At 42.0% G+C, this 20,486-nt stretch overlaps 1 long non-coding RNA gene across 1 annotated transcript; it reads left to right on the top strand.

Annotated features, from left to right (window-relative positions):
• The first annotated feature begins 16,245 nt into the window (after positions 1–16,245).
• On the top strand, positions 16,246–19,001 carry LOC127309315 (uncharacterized). Its single transcript, XR_007857098.2, has 4 exons — positions 16,246–16,544; positions 16,634–16,730; positions 16,896–16,972; positions 18,093–19,001. It is a non-coding gene; the product is annotated as an uncharacterized lncRNA (long non-coding RNA).
• Positions 19,002–20,486: the final 1,485 nt, after the last annotated feature.

The following is a 20,486-nucleotide window of genomic DNA, read 5'->3' as shown; positions in this document are numbered from 1 at the left end:
GATGATGTGCAGCGGTGGAGACGGCGGTGATGATGATGAAGAAGATGACGATGATGGTGATGGAGATGATGTCCAGCTCGATGTCGGTGACGATGGCGTCGATTTCCCCCTCCGGGAGGGAATTTCCCCGGCAGATTTCAGCCTGCCGGAGAGCTCTTTTCTCTATGGTGTTTTCCGCCCCGCAGAGGCGGCTGTGACCCTTCGCGACTATCCTCCAGAGCTTAGGTTTTCGGGGCAAAGAAGTACGCGAAGGAGAGGGGGCCAGAGGGGGCTGTGGGCCCCCTCCCCACATGGTGGCGCGGCCAGGGCAGGGCCCACGCCGGCCTGTGAGGGGGGCCCATGGCGGCCCTCCTCGGCTCCCCCTTTTGGCTCCCTTCGTCTTCTGGAAAAATAGGATTTTTCATATAATTTCTGTCAACTGTTGATCTTCCGAAATATTGCCTTCTGACGACGCTTTTTCCAGCAGAATCCTGGCTCCGGTGCGCGATCCTCCAATAATCGTGAAACATGCAAAATAGATGAAATAACATAAGTATCATCTCCAAATATGAAATATATCAATGAATAACAGCAAATTATGATATAAAATAGTGATGCAAAATGGACGTATCACAGGGTACCGGATAATTGCAAATTATGCTTGAAGCACACCAAATGTCCGCTTGACATCCTTCCTGCAAGCCTCCTGTCACGCAGCAAAGTGGGAATTCTTCTGACCTGATGGAGCCGAGATTGTTTTGACAAAATTGGCCCATTTTGGATATATACCGTCGGCTAGATAATAGCTTTTGGTATATTGGTGGCCATTGATCTCATAGTTGCATTGTGGAGCATGCCCTTCCACTAGTCTGCTGAACACCGGAGACTGCTGCAAAACGTTGATGTCATTGTATGAGCCCGTCATGCCAAAGAAAGAATACCAAATCCACATGTCATAATATGTCACAGCTTTAAGCACCACACTGCAATATTCATGACGCCCTTTGTATATACCTTGCCAAGCAAATGGGCAGTTCTTCCATGACCAGTGCATGCAATCGATGCTTCCAAGCATTTCAGGGAATCCTCTGGCAGCTTTTTGTGCCACGATCCTTGCAGTCTCTTTCTCAGTTGGCCCTCTCAAGTAGTATTTGCCAAACTTTCCCACCACAGCTCGGCAAAACTTGTACATGCACTTAATGGCAGTAGACTCACTCATGCGAAGGTAGTCGTCCTATGTATTGGCAGGTGCTCTGTATGCAAGCATCCTCGTGGTGGCGGTGCACTTCTGAATCGACGAGAACCTGACAACGCCTACAACGTCGTGCTTGAGCTTCAAGTAGGGGTCAAACTCTCGAACGCCGTGAAGGACATTCATGAACAGGCCCTTGATCATCCTATAACGGCGCCGAAAATTGTCGGCCTGTGTTGCGTCGTCTGTGAAGTAGTCGTTGTGCAGCAAGGTATGCCCCTCCATCCTCTGTCGGGGCTTCGACTTCTTTCTCCCCGGACTTGATCCTCTGCGGCGCGGCCTCTTCCTCTTCTCCGCCTCGGCGTCAAGCATGTCCTGGAGGGACGCGATGATCACCAAATGCTCCCGGAGGTCATCGTCGAAGGCTTGCTCATCCTCCAGCAGTAGGGCAAGCATATCGTCGTCGCTATCCCCGTCTGAAGCAAAATCAATAGTTAAAATTGTGTCGTGACAGACAAAGCAACGAACAGCGGCCAATCGCTTCTACCTGGCAAGTCGTCGAGCACCTTGTGTGCGCGGAGGTGGGGCGGATTTGACGCCCCGCGTTCTGGGACGCACTGGCGAAGCGCTGGCGGCGAAACGTCCGGCGAGATTGCCAGCCGCGACGACGGTGCCGTCTCTCAGAAGAGATCAGCCATCGAAACGGCCGGTAAATCCAGCAGCGGCGGAGGAGTGGGAGGCGCGGGAGGAAAGGCGTGATGAGAAAAAAGGCGCGAACCAACGGTTTATGGAAATAGTCGCCGACATGTGGGAGCCCGCCTCGCTTTTCGTTGTGTTCGGTGTGCCCGGAGCGTCCCTGTGGGGCGGGGAAGGGCTCGGGCTGCCGGACACGGTATCGGGCCGCGTCGTACAAGGTTTTGGGGGACGCGGCTGAGAATGTTTTTTTGTCCGTCGCGTTCCAAATCCCTTTGGGGATGTTCTGGGGGACACGACTGGAGATGCTCTAACTTTAGGTAAGCAACTTATTTTAGAAGGAGGGAGTACTTTCAAACATTGCATGATTATAATTTTGTTAACTTGTAGTATTAGCGAACTTTAACGTCTCATATTTCGAACAAAGCTGATTACAATATTTTGAGGCATTGATTGTTATAATTGTCTATCGACACAATGATTTGGTGTCATTGGTAAAATCTCATGTCCAATGGGCGATTTAATTTAGTTATTATAAGAGTATAGGATTATCCAATAGTAATATATTATGGCAAGTTGCAATACCTCCAGTTAAGCCTCACACAGAATAAAAAGCACTTTGTTTGTAGGGAAATGACATTATTCTAGAAGTGGCATCTCATCATTATCTGTTAGACCTTTAGACTTTATAGAGTATAATGATTATTGCATATGAACCATAATCACTTGTCTGTGAACTGGTATTATACACAACTCTGTCAAAATCATTTTGTTTTTCATGAAATCTGTTTTCTTGCATTTTTAAAAGAAATACGGTAGGGGAAGCAACTACAGTTTTTTTTAAATAATAAGAACCCAAATCTACGTCTCCGAGGACTTAAACCTGGATGATTGGGTTGTACATCCACTTCCCTAATAAAGTGAGCTAGGCTCACTTCTTTCTGTTTTCTTGCATGACGGTACTTCCTTGAGACAACATGCTACCATCTAATCCATGGCTGACATACCTTATCTCACCGCCGCTATTGTTCTTCGTTTCTGACGCAATGAAATATAGAAAACTAGTTTTAGTATTTATATGTTCATAATATTTGTATTGTGGAAAGAAAAATCTGAACTACTAATAAACCGCTTAGGGCATGTGCACTGGTTGATAAGATGGTGTTTTCTCATTTATTCCACGCCATCCAGAGAAAATGGGAAAAAGTATATAGCATACAACATACGATTATCTTTAGCACTTATTATTTGCATACTCTTAAATCTTGGAGTCGTTAATATTTAAAAAGAGAACATGTGAGTAAGAGAAGGTATCTCTTACAATGGATAAATTGCCTGGCCTTATCTTACTAATATAACATATATTTTTATGAGAAACCACATATATTTCATTAATAGAAAATCTAGTTATATGAACAAACAAACGTGAAAACTAAAAGACATATCAAGAGAAAACAGTTGTCCTGAAAATTTTGCAGATAAAACCCTAAAGGATAGAAAATACAAAACCATTCTTAGGATTTCATGTACTCACCGAAGCCAACGACCGCCGCCAAACTCCAACGCCGCCTAGATGCACGTTGGAAGGGACATCGAACCTCCACAGTTTCCATATGTAAATAAGCACCATCGCCAATGAGGTTTTGTGAGTCGATGAACATTCCCACTGCAAGCAGCAACACACATGCCGTTGTGGCACATCGACCGGAGGATGTCTCTGATGACCCACAAGTATACGGGATCGCAACAGTCTTCGCGGAAAGTAAAACCCAAATTTATTGATTCGACACAAGGAGAGGTAAAGAATACTTATAAGTCTTAACAGCGGACTTATCAATTCAGCTGCACCTCATGGCCCTCTCCACCTCTCCACCCCTCCTCTCCACCCCCACCGCAACCCACCTCACCGGCGATCATGGCCTTGAGATCTAGGCAAGATGGAAGCCATTCTACACTGGGATTTCATGCCAGGCCTGGCCCTGGCAGATCAGGTTCGTTCTCGGTTTGGATCTACGGTGCACTTCTCTCCCTCCTCCCGTGGCAAGGAATTCTTCTTGGTGGTTTCCTTCTCCTCGGCTTCTTTTGTTCTTTCGGTGGAATCAGTGGGTTTGGCCCTTCAATGCTGTATTGGCGGTGAAGCCCGTGGCTTTAGGGTTTATCAACTGAGTGATCGGCGCTTTTGTTTTTCTGTGGCCTCTAATAAGGTGGGACATTTCATATATGGTTTACATGATCGGATCTGGCCGGACTTTGTATGTCATTTTTCTCTATTTCGTGGAGTTCACCCAACAAGATCTGGTTTTCTTGATCATGTTTCAACACCTTTGGTTCCATCTAAACAAGATCTGGTTGTGGCACAACGCAGTCCTACCTTGCTACGTCCAAACCTGGATGTTCTTGCAGCTAGTTCTGCTAAGGATACATCTGCAACGGATGAATTGGCGAAATTTGGATTCAATCGCAATGTTTCTTCTACGCCCATGGTTACCTCAAATCCTCCAATGGTGTCATGTGATAATCAAGAGTTCGTGGTGGGTCAGATTTCGGTTCCACTTAAAACGGATTGTGTATTCTCACCAGGTTTTACATCTATGGGTTCAAATTTCCCACGTTTAATGTGTCAAAGGTTTCCCGTTCTCACTCTGGAAATTTTGGAAGATCAACGACAGGCAGGTTATTCGGAGGCCGATATTATGTATTCTTTGAATCTACCTTTTATTCCATCAAAAGATCTGGTTTTTGAATTTATTGGACGGTGCTATCGTTGTGGACTTAAAGATCATCTCCGAATTAATTGCCCTGGTTTCTGTGATGGATGTGCTCGATTAGGAGTCAAATGTCAGTCGCTGCTCGCCTGTTGGGCCAGATAGTTACTGTTCAAAATGTTTAACACCTGGCCATTACTCCAGGGATTGTTATGTTGGTATCAGATGTAAATTGTGCCGTATCTTAGGGCATTGGGCCTCGAACTGTTCTAAGCGGGCCACTGGAATTTGGAGAGTCAAAGCTGCTAAGCCAATAACAAAACATAATCCTTTATTGGGTCGGAAGATTTGGGTGGTTAAGGGAAGGAGAGATACTGTGCCACCTTTACCTCTTGCCGTTTCGTCTCCTCTCTCTGTTTCTCCTCCGAGACCAGCCGCCGCCATGGCCACATTCCCGGTGAATCCTTTGGCGTTCCTTCCTGATGGGATGTCGGTGGATCAAGGCCCTCCTGACAGAATGGTTAGAACTGATCTGGTTGTTCCTCCTATTGCTCCTCTACAGCATGATCGAGTACTCATTGCGGAGACGAATAGATTCATACCAGTGCACTTAAGGGAGTCGGTTAGAGAGGAAATTAGAGACTTGCTGGTTGAAAAGGGTTTTGTCGTTCGTTACTTCGATGATCATCCCTTTGGCATTGGTGTCTACACCTTTGCTGAGACATTGGCAGCAGATGCAGTGGTTGGTATCACTTTACAACTAGATGAGATTACTTATGTGACATTTGTTCGTCATGATGCTTCTAGGAACATGCGTTTGACATCCTTTGGTAGAGAAACTTGGCTTTTGTATCTTGGTTTCCCTTTGGACTACCAGACGGATTACTATGTTAATGGGGTTGTGGAGGATTTTGGTCAACTGTCTATTTGGCACAATCCGAGGGGTAATAAGAAGTATGTTCCAGTTAAGGCATGGATTGTAGACCCAAAATTTGTCCCTAAAAGTTTAGTCATGCATCAGTTGTGTGGAGCAAGACGCAGCTGGACAATACATGTCATTATGTTGAGGTCGGCTGATTGGAATGCTCACATCCATGATGTGCCTCCTCCTCCAGAAGACCCAGCTCCAGCAAATGGGAACCCTCATGCCATGTATGGTCCTGAAATTACTGCAGAGCAGCTTTTCCAGCAGCAGCTAGCACAATGGCTACAGCAGAACATGCAGTTTGGTGGGAATCAAGGTGGCAACAATCATAATGTGCATCATTTGCAAGTTCATGATCCTATGCCTTTCCATGCACAAGAAGATATTAACATGGCACAAGAAGATAATAATCTAGCACTTTTACAGCAGATGTTACAAGAGGCTCCTCTGTATAATTTTCAGCACATCCTAGCTGAACAAGGTGTTCACTTTTCTGCTGGTGTGCACCCTTCTGTTCATGGCCTCACAGACAGTCCAATGCAGGCCTGTCATGATAGTATTTCCAGTTCTTCTTCCGGTGGAAGTGAGATGTCTATTGATGTCTTGGATGCTTTTCATATAAACTCTTTCACAGTTGATTCTTTCTCACATATGCATTCTGAAATCTGGGCTAGGATCACTTTGGTTAAGGCAATTATCAATTCTGTTGATCAACCAAGCATTCAGGATAATAGCAAATATCTTTCCATCTCTGTTGATTTTCCCAGGCAAGTACTCTTTGAAATGGTTCGGGAATTTGCTAGACTGACACAAGACAGAGAGATAGCCAGTGCACTAGCTTTGCCTGAAATTCCTTTGATGATTAACAGTCTCAGCTCTGTTGACAACTCCATGAGCATGACCAGTACAAGCTTGGATGCTCACAGTACCTCTTCTAGCTCAGCACCTTTGAGTGGAAAAGGGAGGAAAAGAAAGCAGGTAATGCAGGCTCAGGCACCTGAATGCACTACTCAGGTTAGAAGGAGTCCAAGAGGTAACAAATACAATGGTTTTAAACCAAGAAATGATTCTGAGAAAAAACCAGTAGCATCTAAGGTAAAGCCAATGAAGGATCCAACTATTCTTCTAAAGATTGATGATGATGGGCCCTCAAATGCTACCCCTGCAGAAACTTTAGTGCCTACTATTCAAGCTATTGTTGTCAACTTATGTGGTGTGCCACCAGATGAAGTGTCACCCAAGAAGCTACTGGCCTCCCTGCAGGAGGAAGATGATTCAGATAATTCTGCTTAAGGCTTTCTTTGTTATTTGTATCCCTCTTTATTGTAATGAACTTCCTTAAGAAGTGGTTTGTTTTACGTTGGAACATCAGGGGTCTTAATGCTAAATGGAAGCAGTTAGCACTTATGAATGCTATTAATAATAGTGGGTGTTCTGTCATCTGTTTGCAAGAAACAAAAAAGGAGAATTTTGATCTGGCTTTTATTAAAGCAAGCTGTCCTAGTCGTTTTGATGAATATGTTTTTATCCCCTCAGTTGGTGCCTCTGGAGGGTTAATTATTATTTGGAACAGCTCGGTTTTCTCTGGTATGGTAATGCATTGTGAACCCTTTGCTATTTCTGTGCACTTTACATCGAAACAATCCACCCAAAAATGGACTCTAGTGAATGTATATGGGCCATGTAATGGTGATCTCAGAGATGCTTTTGTGCAATGGCTATATAACTTAAATATCCCTATTGATGAAGACTGGTTGATCTTGGGCGATTTTAATTTCATTAGATCACCAGAAAATAGAAATAAGCCAGGAGGAAATATTGATGATATGTTCATTTTCAATGATGTCATTAGAACACAGAATCTCACAGAATTACCTATAAAAGGAAGGAAATATACTTGGAGTAACATGCAAGAGGATCCCTTGCTTGAGCAATTGGATTGGTTTTTTACTTCTGTACACTGGACTGCAAGCTATCCAGCAACCATTGTCACACCTCAGGGCAAATCTACGTCTGATCACACTCCTTGTTTGGTTTCTATCCAGACTGATATTCCAGGATCAAGGATATTTAGATTTGTGTCTTTCTGGGCAGCACACCCTGGTTTCAAGCAGATAGTTACACAAAGCTGGTCAAAGCCTACTCATAAACTCAATAGTGCTGCAAATATTAATGCTAAGTTCAAGAGATTAAGATATGATCTTAAACATTGGAGTAAATCAATTTCCAAACTATCTATTTGTATTGAGAATTCCAACATGGCTATTTTGGAACTGGATAGTATTGAGAAGACTAGGACTCTTTTTATACAAGAGGCAAACTTCAGGAAAATTCTCAAGGCACATCTTGCCAGGCTCTTGCAATATCAAAATGCATATTGGAAAAAACGATGTACAATTCGTTGGACAAAATTTGGTGATGAAAATACAAAATTCTTTCAATCAATTGCAATAGAGAGACACAGAAGAAATTCTATTGCTTCAATTTTACTCAATGATGGCACAGTAGCTGAAAATCATACAGACAAGGAGAATGCTATTTATCATGCTTTTAAGGACAGACTGGGTACTTGTACTTCCCCAGTAATGCATCTGGACCTCCCATCCCTGATTGCCCCAACTTCTGGTCTAGAGGAACTGTCTCTACCTTTCACCAAACAAGAAATTGATGAGGTGATTAGAACAATGCCGGCAGACAAAGCACCTGGACCAGATGGCTTTAATGGTCAGTTTCTAAAAACTTGCTGGAATATCATAAAGGAAGATATTTACAAATTGTGCTTTGACTTCTATGATGGGAATTTGGATCTGACAAGTATAAATATGAGCCATATCACTTTGATACCAAAAATTCCAGTACCTGAAGGAGTGAATGATTACAGGCCTATAACTTTGCTGAATTGTATTTTAAAAACCATCACCAAGTTGTTGGCCAATAGATTACAAAAGAAAGTTCTGCAGATTGTACATAAAAATCAATATGGGTTTCTTAAAGGCAGAAATATACAAGACTGCCTTGCATGGGCATTTGAATTCTTATACCAATGTGAGACGTCAAGAAAGGAAATCATTTTACTCAAGCTAGATTTTGCAAAAGCTTTTGACACCATAGATCACTCTGCTATGCTAAAGATTATGACTCAAATGGGTTTTGATGACAAGTGGATTAATTGGATTCCTTTAGCACAGGCATGTCAGCTGTATTACTTAATGGTGTCCCTGGTAGACAATTTCATTGTAAACGTGGGGTCAGACAGGGTGATCCATTATCCCCACTCATTTTTGTGCTAGCTGCTGACTTATTACAAGCTGCCATCAATAAGGCCTTCATAGATGGAATTCTTCAAGCTCCTTTCTCACCTGATTTTGGAATGGATTATCCCATAGTTCAATATGCTGATGATACTCTGATTATAATGCCAGCATGCCCTTTGCAAGTCACTGCTATGAAGAATATTCTGGAAAATTATGCTCAGTCTACTGGCCTGAAGATCAATTTCCACAAATCCTCTTTAATACCAATCAATCTGAACAATCAGTCAGCTCAAAACATGGCTGACCTACTAGGTTGTAATGTGGCTGCTATGCCATTTACATATCTGGGGTTGCCACTTGGTAGCACAAAGCCAACAGTGTATGATTTAATGCCACTGGTAGATCGAATTGAAAGAAGAGTTTCAGCTACTTTCCTGATGATGTCTTATAGTGGGAGAGTTACAGTGGTTAATTCATTGATCTCTTCTATTTCTACTTTTGCTATGTGTTCCACTCAGTTAAACCCCAAATTCTTGAACATGTGGAGAAAATAAGGAGACACTGTTTGTGGAATAAGAGAACTGAAGAAGGAGAGAAAGGTCATGCACTAGCTGCTTGGGATATGGTCTGTGTACCAAAGAAGAAAGGAGGTTTGGGATTTCTAAACTTAAAATTGCAAAACCAAGGACTTCTCCTAAAATATCTACACAAATTTTACAATAAGGAAGACACTACATGGGTTCACCTCCTATGGAACTCTTATTATATAGGGAAGGTACCTCATGCTATTACTCCCTCTGGCTCCTTTTGGTGGAAAGATGTATGCAAGCTTATGCCCATTTATAGATCTATTGCTTCACCTAAAATTGGTAATGGGAGGACTGCTCTATTCTGGAAGGACAAGTGGTTGAATACAATATTGTCTGATGAATATCCAAGGGCTTTCTCATATGCCTTAACTGAAGATATCCATGTGACAGATTTTCTTTCTGCCACTTCGCTTGCTGAAAACTTTCATCTTCCTTTATCTCCAGAGGCATTACAAGAAATACGACATCTTCAAATAGATGCACAGCATATTGACCTTTAGGAGAATACACAGGATAAATGGGTTTATGAATGGAAATCAGATAAATATTCTTCAAGGTTCTATTACAAGTATTGTTTCAGAGAACTTAAACCACACATATCGATACAATGGCTTTGGAAATCAAAAAGCATCCCAAAGATGAAATTCTTTGGCTGGTTACTGCTCTCTCATAGAATCAATACAAGAAATATGCTCAGGAGAAGGATTTTTACTCTCAATACTTGATATAACTGCTTATTGTGTGACAATCCACCTGAAGAAACGGTGGCGCATCTGTTTTTTCATTGCCCCTTTAGCCAAGAGTGCTGGTCCAGGCTGCATATCAATTGGCCACTGGAACATAACAGATTACAAATTATTGAGCATGGAAAGACACAATGGAAGGATCCTTTATTCATGGAAGTTTTTCTCATTGGTGCTTGGAATATTTGGAAGGAAAGAAACAATTTGCACTTCAAAAATATTACTCCTACTGCTGCAGCTTGGAAGAGAAGATTCATAGAAGATTTTGGGTTACTTAAATATAGAACCAAAGAAGGGATTCACCCTTACATTGATCATATCATCTCTAGCTTGTAATTCACAAATAATTCCCCTGTACTGACCAAGGTCTACTGTATATACCCACCATGTAAAATCTGGGATCCTTGTTTGGATCCCACTTATTAATATAAAACAGTAGGAACCTTTCCTACTGTTAAAATTTTAAAAAAAATCCAGCTGCACCTAGAAAAGCACTAGTAATATGGGTGATGTGAAAGCAGCAGTAATATGAGAGCAATGACAATAGTAACACAACAACAGTAGTAGTAACACAGAGGAGATGACACCGGAAAGAATTCTAGTGCGTAGTTGACTGTAGATCAATGATGATGACAGAAGGACCGGGGTTTCCAGCTATCTGCACTAGTGGTAACACTCCAAATAACATGCGTTGGGTGAACAAATTACAGTTAGGCGATTGATAATTGTGAGGACATGACAATGCATGCTATGATAAGATAAAGTTGACTGTAGTATTTAATTGGGCATTACAACATAATAGATAGACCGTAATCCAACTGCGTCTATGACTAATAATCCACCTTCAGGTTATCATCCGAATCCCTTCCAGTATTAAGTTGCAAGCAGCAGATTATCGCATTAAGCAATGTGTGTAAAGTAAACAGTAGACTTATCATTAGACAAAACATTGTTGTTTTCTCCCTAGTAGCAACAACACATCTACAATCTTAGAAATTATTTTCACTCTTCCAGAAAACTAGAGGCATGAACCCACTATCGAATATAAAGGTAACTACTTGATCAGGGTAACTACAAGTACCAGAGAGCATGGAAGATCTTAAATAATAGTAGTATGATAATATGATGAACAATCTGATCACAATTTCATAATTTATCGGATCCCAACAAACGCAACACCAATTACATCATATGGATCTCAATTATGTAAGACAGCTCATGAGATCATTGTACTGAAGTACATGAGAGAGAGAGAGTACCAACTAGCTACAGCCGAGAACCCGTAGTCCAGGGGAACTACTCACGAACCATCATGGAGTCGAAGTGGAGGCAGTGGAGTCGATGGAGATGGCTTCGGGGGTCAATCCCCGTCCCGGCAGGGTGCCGAAATAGGAACTTCTGATGCCTGAAACTTGTCTGGACGATAGTGGTGGCGACGGAACTTTTCGTGGATGAAGGCTGGTGTTTTTAGGGTTTTTGCGTCGAAGGGAATTTATAGGTGGAAGGGCGAGGTCGGCGGATGCCTGGGGGGCCCACACCATGCCATGGCGCGAGCCCACCCTTGGCCGCGCCATGGGGTCGTGTGGCCGGCCTGTGGCGCCCCTCCGTCTCTTCTTCGAACTTCGTCTTCATTACGCTAAAATAAGATCTTCGGCTTTTGTTTCGTCCAATTCCGAGAATATTTCCTATACAACTTTTCTGAAATACAAAATAGCAAAAAACAGGAACTGGCACTGTGGCATCTTGTCAATAGGTTAGTTCTGGAAAATGCATAAAAGTGCCACGAACTGTAGACAAAACATATAGAAATTGGTGTAAAACAAGCATGGAGCATCAAAAATTATAGATACGTTTGCAATGTATCAGCATCCCCAAGCTTACCTCAAGCTCGTCCTCGAGTAGGTAAGTGATAAAAAAATGATTTTTGAGGTGACATGGAGCCAACACAATCTTGATCAAGTTAATGTAAAAGCGTTGTGAGCTGGGATCAAGGTACTCTAAACATAGGCATGATAGTTATAATTCTAACAGTTTAGCTTAGCAACTATGTTATAACAAGAGAAGTAACTCAAACAAAAGATCCTGAATAACAATGCACTGAAAGCAACCATTTCTTATGGGCTAGCGAAAACATAGCAAAGTGGTATTCAGCTTGTCCTTTATGAAGTATCAAAACATAAATGCCAGGACACCTTTAAAGTTTAGAGGGTGACTAGGTACAAATAATTTGAGAGCAAACAATAATTATAATCATGACTCAATCAATAATAAATTTTGGGACTATGCACATTATACTCAGAATGACAACTATGCTCTCTTAATTGGTGCATAAAGTAAGAAGATAAAGACTCAACATAAAAGTAAGCAAGATTACTCATGTGCTAGAGCTTTTTATTTTGAATGCAATAGAGGTGTTGAAAATATATTTTGAGAGGTATGCATATCTATGTCAACGAATGGCATCAAATGATCTATCATCCTTTCATATAGTGACCTCAAGAGCGGCTCCCATGTAGTTCTCCAATGCACACCATTATTTAAGATCTCTCCAGTATATAATGTGCGGAGCATTATGTAGGGATTCGTAGCATAGAAAACAAAAAATTTCCTACCGCAAGAAAGAATAACAATCCAAGATCTAATCTACTAGATGATAGCAATGAGGTGAAGATCAACATACCCTCGAAGATCGCTAAGCGTTAACGAGATAAATCTCCTGGTGGATGTAGTCGATCACTTGCCGCTTTCAAAAGCGCGTAGAAGATGTTGACGGTGCCACAATCGGGCAGCACCTCCACGCTCGGTCACACGTACGGTGTTGATGACGACGTCCTTCTCCCTGTTCCAGCTGGCAGCGGATGTAGTAAATCCTCCTCGGAATCCCGCCAGCACGACGGCGTGGTGACAGTAGTGGTGGAGATCTCTGACAGGGCTTCGCCGTAAGCACTGCGGGAGAATTAGGAGGAGGGAGTATCTAGGGTTTGGGAGAGAGAGGGGATTGGGGCGCCGGCCTGGGAGCCCCTTGGTGGTGCGGCCAACTTGTGTGTCCAGCCCCTCCCCTCTCCTCCCCTTTAAATAGGTGGAAACCCCTTAGGGTTTTCCCCAAAACCACTTTGAAGTCCAACTGCAAACTTACCAAATTGAGAAACCTAGAGGGAGAGGGATTTCTCCCTTTCCTTCTTTCTTGGCCGGCCAACTAGGTGGAGTCCACCATCGACTCCACCTTCCCACTTGCTGGGTTGGCTAGGGTTGGTGGAGTATTTCCGGGACTCCTCCTTCCATTGTGATTTATTCCGGATGATTCTAGAAACTTCTACAACCTTGCATAAATTCACCTGACCACTCCCAAACTTGGAATGTGACTTCCCATATATGAATCTTATTCTCCGGACAATTCCGGAACTCCTCGTGATGTCCTGGATCCCATCCGAGACTCCGAACAACATTCGAACTCCATTCCAAAGCCCCTACTGAATGAAGACACCTTTAGTATCAGGGTTATGCCGGTTTTCTGATTGGAATCAATGAACCAAGCAAAATTGGCAGTTCCCAAGGCGTTGTGCTATATTCTTATCTATCATCTTCGAGATAATTCGTCTGTTTTACTGGACGGAATTTGAATGGATTAGAACGGATTAGGTTTTACTAACTTTTACCCTTTACTAAGGAGCCATAGTTCTTCATCCAAGAAAGCCTTTCTACGCCTTTCTATTCTAAGCTCAACATTCCTAGCCCCGTATTAAAGGAAAACTCAGAGCTATTTGACACAATTCATATAGGAAGTGCTCTCTTAAGCGACAATCTTCACGACCGACTGACTGGTTGTTTGATTCGACTATGACTGTGCCTATAAGCAAGGAATGACACTACGGCTTCACTTTGTGGAATATCTACCAAACAAATCTGCTCTATTATAGTTACTTGCGCTTCGCTTAGCTGGCATTCATGTCTTGTGGAAAGAGGAGCAAAGGGAGATCCAGTGTTGGAAGATCAAGATTGTGTTCACATGCTTCTTGCTTTCCTTCAGGCAACAACGGGGTACGATCGACACCAGATAGTAGTTTAAGGTTCTAAAATGGGATAATCTTGAAAGCAACCCTATATCTAGAGTATCAAGAAGAAGGTAAGTCTTGTAAAACATCACCTGTAAGGAATACTACGAGCTTATCCTACTTCCACGGAGGTGTCACTCGCATCTGTCTGATTAGCTCATGGTTTTGAGCTTGACAAAATAATACCTTCTCTCTCTTCTACCCGGCCTACCAACCCAGACTTTCTAAGATCAAAAAACAACCTCGAATGGACATATTTCCTCCAAGGGAGGGAGAAGGCTCGGTAGTTGAAGAAGCAAGCAAAATAAATAATACATGAGATCAATAAAACAGCTACACATGCCGGATGACCCACCGAAGGAGGTAGCGGAGAATGAGATAACAACATCGGGGTCGTGGAACTTAGAATCTTGCTTTAGGCACATCCACTTTGAGTGTGAAATTTCCTTATTTGGAAGTACCTCACTCAAATGTCACAATGCTGGGATGGGCTATTGGTCCTCCCTTCTGGGCCTGCCTTCCAATCAAGCAGCAAACCAGGCTCGAGAAATACCAAACCCTATTTTTCTGTTAGTCAAATCCTGCTTCGCCCCAAGCAAAAGAAATTGCCCGGTCTTCGCCCTATGTACAAAACCGATGGAATCAGCTGAAGCAGTTGATATGACCCAAGTCTTGAACACCAGTCTGCACTTTAAGCAAATGAACTTTAGAGGAAGACTTAGAAGAGGAATCCGAGGACGAATATGAGAGCCCAGAGGAAGATTCTATCTTCAAAAAAGAAGGTTTGATTTGTAACACCCCAACTTTTGCAACCTTGACTAATTGTCCTTATTGCAAAAATTAGGGGGAACAAAAACTTTTTCTTTAAGCTAATTAGATGAATTACCTTGATCTGTTTGTTGAGATGAATTGCTTTGATCTATTGGTAGATGTATTGTCTTGTTTTGCTTGTTGAGTTTTGTCTTGAGCTACCTCAAAGAACAACACCTCTAGTGGTCAGACAAACAACTCACCTAATAAAACACATGTGTGACCTAGGAAGAATTGTTTTCCTTCTTACTACATCAAGCTCTTCTTCTGATGGCAACATGAGTATGCCATCTTGATGTTTCTCTTTGTGTTACCCTAGCTCAATCATCCTTAGTTCAAAACTTGGGATCATCTACCCGTAGCTACATCCCTCTCTTATACCCACTCATCCTTGTTGGTTTTGAGGCCATGTCGACCATCTGTGTTGACATGCTTAAAATGTCCAGACTTTGACAATTGAGGTGTTTCAAATACCTTTCAAATAAGTTCTTTTTCAAATGACAACTCTTGCACATCTTGTGTATCTCTCTGATCTACCACATTGTACTCCCTCATCCTCCAATTCTTGATCAAATGGATGATCATTTGATACTTCCAAATCACTCCCAATTGACCTCTTATTTGTAGAGCAACTTATATTTCATCATGCCCATCTCAATCCTCTATTCTTTTCCATCATCACCTTGACCTCATGAATTGATGACTTATGCCACCATATTCATCCTTGAGAATATATGGTTTTTTTCACTCATCATGTCTCTTATGCCTTGCTCTGCAATTATCTAAACCACCATCACCACCCTATCTACCTTGCCATGCTCATGCATTGTTGCATGTGGTCAATCCTAATCGTTCCAAATTTAATTTCAAATAAAACCTCTATTCATCAATATTACCTTGGATCTATCTCTTTCCATCATTTGTTTGTCACAAACAAAATGATAACACATTTTCCTTTTAATACATATCACTCTCACTCTCCATTTCTATCTCTATGTCTCTACCTCCATTGACTTTACCTTCTCAACATGATGCCTTGTCTATACACATGGATGTTGTACATCTCTCTTTCATGGTTCAATTGTGTGTGGCAAAAATGGAGCCGGCCATTTTGTGCATGACAATTTCGGCCAGAAATTCCTCCTCATTTCCTTCTTCTACAAGCCATGCCTCCCACCTAGCCCAATCCATAAATGGGCAGCCTCCCAACCAACCCAATCAATGAGGAGGCAGCCAACCCACCAATCCCTCTATAAATAGAGCTTGGCTGGCCACCCTCCTCTTCTTTGCTCTCATTTTCACTCTCCACTCCTTCCTCCACTCCCTCACAACCTTATCCTCCACCCCACCCACGAAAATGCTGCTCCCCTAGCTTCCATGGCCGGCCATGGCCATGGAAATCCCCCAAGATGAAGCTCTCCTCCTCGCTCAAGCTCATCCTCACCATGAGAGCATCTCTCTCTCTCTTTTCCCCTAACCCTAGCTGATTTCCTCACCTCTTATTCTTCCTCCATTGCTAAGATTGGATCTTGATGCAGGTGCATGTTGGTCCAAGCATGGAGAATCTTGAGCTATCCTCAGATCTGAAGTTCATGAGCAAAGTTCGTCAAAATCCCTGCAGTAATTTCTGCTATCTTGCTGTTTCAGATTCTGGTACGAACTTGTAAAATCCGCTAAAACTCGTGTGCAGGTACAAATCGAGTGATTCAAAGTTCCACAGATAGATATTGAAAAGATCTACAACTTGGCGTTGGTCTCATCCTCAAATTCATTACGGATATTCCACGGTAAATAAAGTTCTGTAAACATGCAGAATCACTGTTTGTTAGATTTGTTCCGTTTTACAAAACCTTTTTAAGCAAACTCAACTGTGAGAGAAAGCCCTCTTCAGTACCTTAATTTTGGCGTTGGTTTCACTTCGATTGACCTCCTGAAACTGAAATGGTTCACAGATCAATATCTGGTCAGATCTGACTTTGTCGAATTAAACCAGGAGCTTGGAAACGAGTTTCTGGATGAAACCAGTTGGGTAAGAACCAGCGTTTCAATACCTTTCAGATGCAGCAGACCTCATATTTTTATGAGTTGTGTACGGTTTGTGGTGAATTAAACTTGTTCTGTGTGTTCTGCAGACATGGCTGTTAGCTTTTAAATCACCAAAAATCCATTTTTAAACCTAAATGAGTGATTCCAATTCTGTAGGATTACTGAATGTTTTCTTAATCATCTCAAACAAGTTTCAAACCTTTATCTGTTCTGCAACTCTATAGTTAAAGCAAATGGTGAAAACATGCAGTAACCTTGTCAATCCATTTCTGAGAGTTTCAGAAATATTTTGAATCCAAATCCAGTTGTGTATGCATCTCTGTTTAATTACCTTTCAAATGCAAGTGGCCCCATATTTTTAGGATTTTTCTACGATTTATGGCTGATCTTGTTTTCTGTACAGTCAGATTCAAAGAAATTCCTAAAATTGTAGGTTTAATATTTTTGGGTGATTCCAATTGGGTTAGTCTTGTATTAGTACTGGTTATAGAGGAAAAATATTATTAGTCTCTGTTCATACATATTTGTTGCTATTAGTAATGTTTATGTGTGACATGCATTGTTGAAGCAAAACTTTTCGGTTTATTTAAAACCCTTGACCAACTCTTTTTAGTAGAGATGGGAAACCTTTGTTTTATGCTTGCAAAACAAAACCTCTGCAACCTAACATTAGCTCTTTTGTTTTGCTTAAGTTTTCAAATGATGTGGTATATGGTTTGCTTCCTATTTTTGTATAGTGTTAAGTGAGCAAATTAAATTAGGAAAACTGATTTCTACTTTTCCAAAAATGTTTGAAATTATGTTGTGAATGTTTGTGATGCCAAACTAATGCACTTGTCATCTTTATGATGTTATCTACCAGGGGATATTTGGTTATACCATGGTGATAACCGAGAGAGGCAATTGCTAAGTTGTAATGCACTCATACCTTTACTAGGTAAATAAATGGGGTTTTCTAAATTAAAACTCTTAAACTTGTTTTGTGGTATCTATAGGCCCTTAGTATGTTATACCTTGGATGCATGGTTAGTTGTTGATTGTTGAATGTTGTCTTGTTGATGCAATGTGATTGATTGTGTTCCTTTTATATTTTCCGGCGATAGATGCGAACAATTCCGGAGAAGAAGAAGAAGTGGAATCGGATGAGAAGATTATTTATATTGTTGGAATTCTTATATTGATGGAGTTGAAGAAGTACATGGACAAATAAGCCAAGGCAAGCCATCTTTTGATCTCTGATTCGGTGTCTAGTTGGATGTCATTTGTTGATATCCAAAGCACCTTGATTCTATGTGTGTTGTTCTCTTTATTATTGTCATCTATGTATGGTTGCTAGTGGGGTACTCCCTAGTGGTGATACTCCACTATTGTCTTTATGATTATGGGATGCATGGTATCATGGCCGTGCTATTCCTCTTGGTTATCTTGTATGCTCGACTTGAGCATGTTCCATCTCAAGATAATGACTTACACCACACCCACCACTTTTGTAGTATAGAGGTATCAATGCCATGATCTTGGTGTATTCTCAACTTGAGAGGAGTATGCCGTGTACCCATTGGAGAGTATGTTTGATAGTGTTACTCCACTATCTAAGTTGTATTTTTTTTAGCACCACAAATCTGAAAGAATAATCCTCCTTATGTTGTCCCTATACATGCTTATCCTAAGTATGTATGATCCCCTTAACACCTCAATTATCATCCCCTTGTGGTATGATGGCTAGCATCATGTCATTGTGACTCTTAGTTCCTTCATAAAACTATAGGTTGGGAACCCCCTTGGAAAAATACCTTGTTGAAAAGAATTTTTGAAAACCTTGAGTGAGTTGGACTTACCCAAGCGTGTGTTTATGAAAGGAAAGGATCTTGGCAAAGATGGTTGAAAAGAAAATCTCGTTTTCGAAAACTTTGGCGCCTAAGTATTCACCCGTGACAATTAACCCGCGCAACCACATTACCCTGGGGTGGGACGGGGCTTAGCTCGTAGTTTGTTCTTCTTAACATGGGACACCGCACAACTATATAAGGGTAAGGTTACCCCTGAATTCGGATTGTCATTGGTGGAGACAATAGTATAACGGGAGGCCTTCGGGGCTGACCCGTCCGGAAGACACTATGGGTCTCCTGGCTTGGCGGTGGAGCCACGCTCAAAGTGAGGTGAGCTGCCACGGTGTCGGGGAGGTACATACTCCATAGGGTAGGATCCCGTGCTAAGACGAATAGGCGAAAGGCTATGTCCGAGTTTTTGTCATGGCATAGTTGATATGCAGGGATGATGCCCACATGATAAACTCGCGGATCTTGTGGGGAAAGTGTGCAAACTCTGCAGAGTCAAATCTATTCGAATAGCCGTGTCCGCGGTCATGGACGGTTGAAATGGCTGTTGCTTAGCCTGATGAGTTTTGTTTGAGAAAGTGTTTACCAACGGAAAAAGGAACTTGTTTTCGGAGTACCGGAAGGGTACTAGAATGGTTGGGTTGACCATATGGAGATGGTCGGAAAGGAAATAAACTGGGTTACTCCCTTCCTAGTGTTTTATGTTGTAGAACTCTTTTGAAGTATCTTCTTAAATCAAGATATAGGTATGTCATAGGAATCCTCTAGCATTTCCATCAACTGAGATGGACTTATGCTACCTCATCTCCAATAAAGATATAGATATGTCATAGAACTTCCTTAGCGTCCCCATCAATTGAGATGGTGGCATGCTATATCCACAAGAGAAACTGACGCTCTTGTGCATGCTATATCCACGAGAGAAACTATGTCTCTTCCACATGCTATATCCACAAGAGAAACTGATTCTCTTCCCCCTGCTATTTCCACTTGTGAAATTAGCTCTTCCCTCTTGTCATCTTAGATTAGCATTTGTTATCTTGCACTCTTGCAAAGTACCTTCTTGATGGTTTGCGAGTACAATTCCAAATGTACTCACGGCTTTGTCCCTGGCTATTTACTTGGCCAGACTTGGAGGAACATGACGAATGAAGAAGGAGTTGGCGACGTCTATGCGAGCTAGGAACGTCTTCCCAGTCAGTTGCCTGTAGGGTTATGGCAGATGACTTGGGTACTGCGCTGCTGAAGTGTTGATGCTACTCTGATGTTTAGATAGGCCCTTCGAGGCTATTATGTAAGAATGGTCATGTGGCCTTATTGTAATTTTTTTTATTCCGCTTTGTAATGGATGGTGTAATTTGATATCAGTTCGGTTATGTGTTCACGGCGCACTAATCATGGGATCGTGAACTGTATACATAACAGGGTATTTCGGACAGTTAGTCCGGGGTCCCCACATGATTGATGTAAGAGCAAGATCCATATCCCGTGTTTTGTGTGTTTGATAACAACACTCGAATGATTTTAACCGTGCACAAAGATTGTCTTTGATAGGTTTGCAAAGTGTACGGTGCCCTCGCTGAACACATTATGATCGGAAGACAGAAGCGTAGTTCTTAGGTTTTCTGGTTTTGTGTGTGTGTGTGTCGCGAGGTAACA

This window comes from Lolium perenne, chromosome 6 (assembly GCF_019359855.2).
Source record: "Lolium perenne isolate Kyuss_39 chromosome 6, Kyuss_2.0, whole genome shotgun sequence".
In the NCBI taxonomy this organism is placed as follows: domain Eukaryota; kingdom Viridiplantae; phylum Streptophyta; class Magnoliopsida; order Poales; family Poaceae; genus Lolium; species Lolium perenne.
Note: the sequence above shows the minus strand (reverse complement) of the source record. Positions and strands in the feature narration are given on the sequence as shown.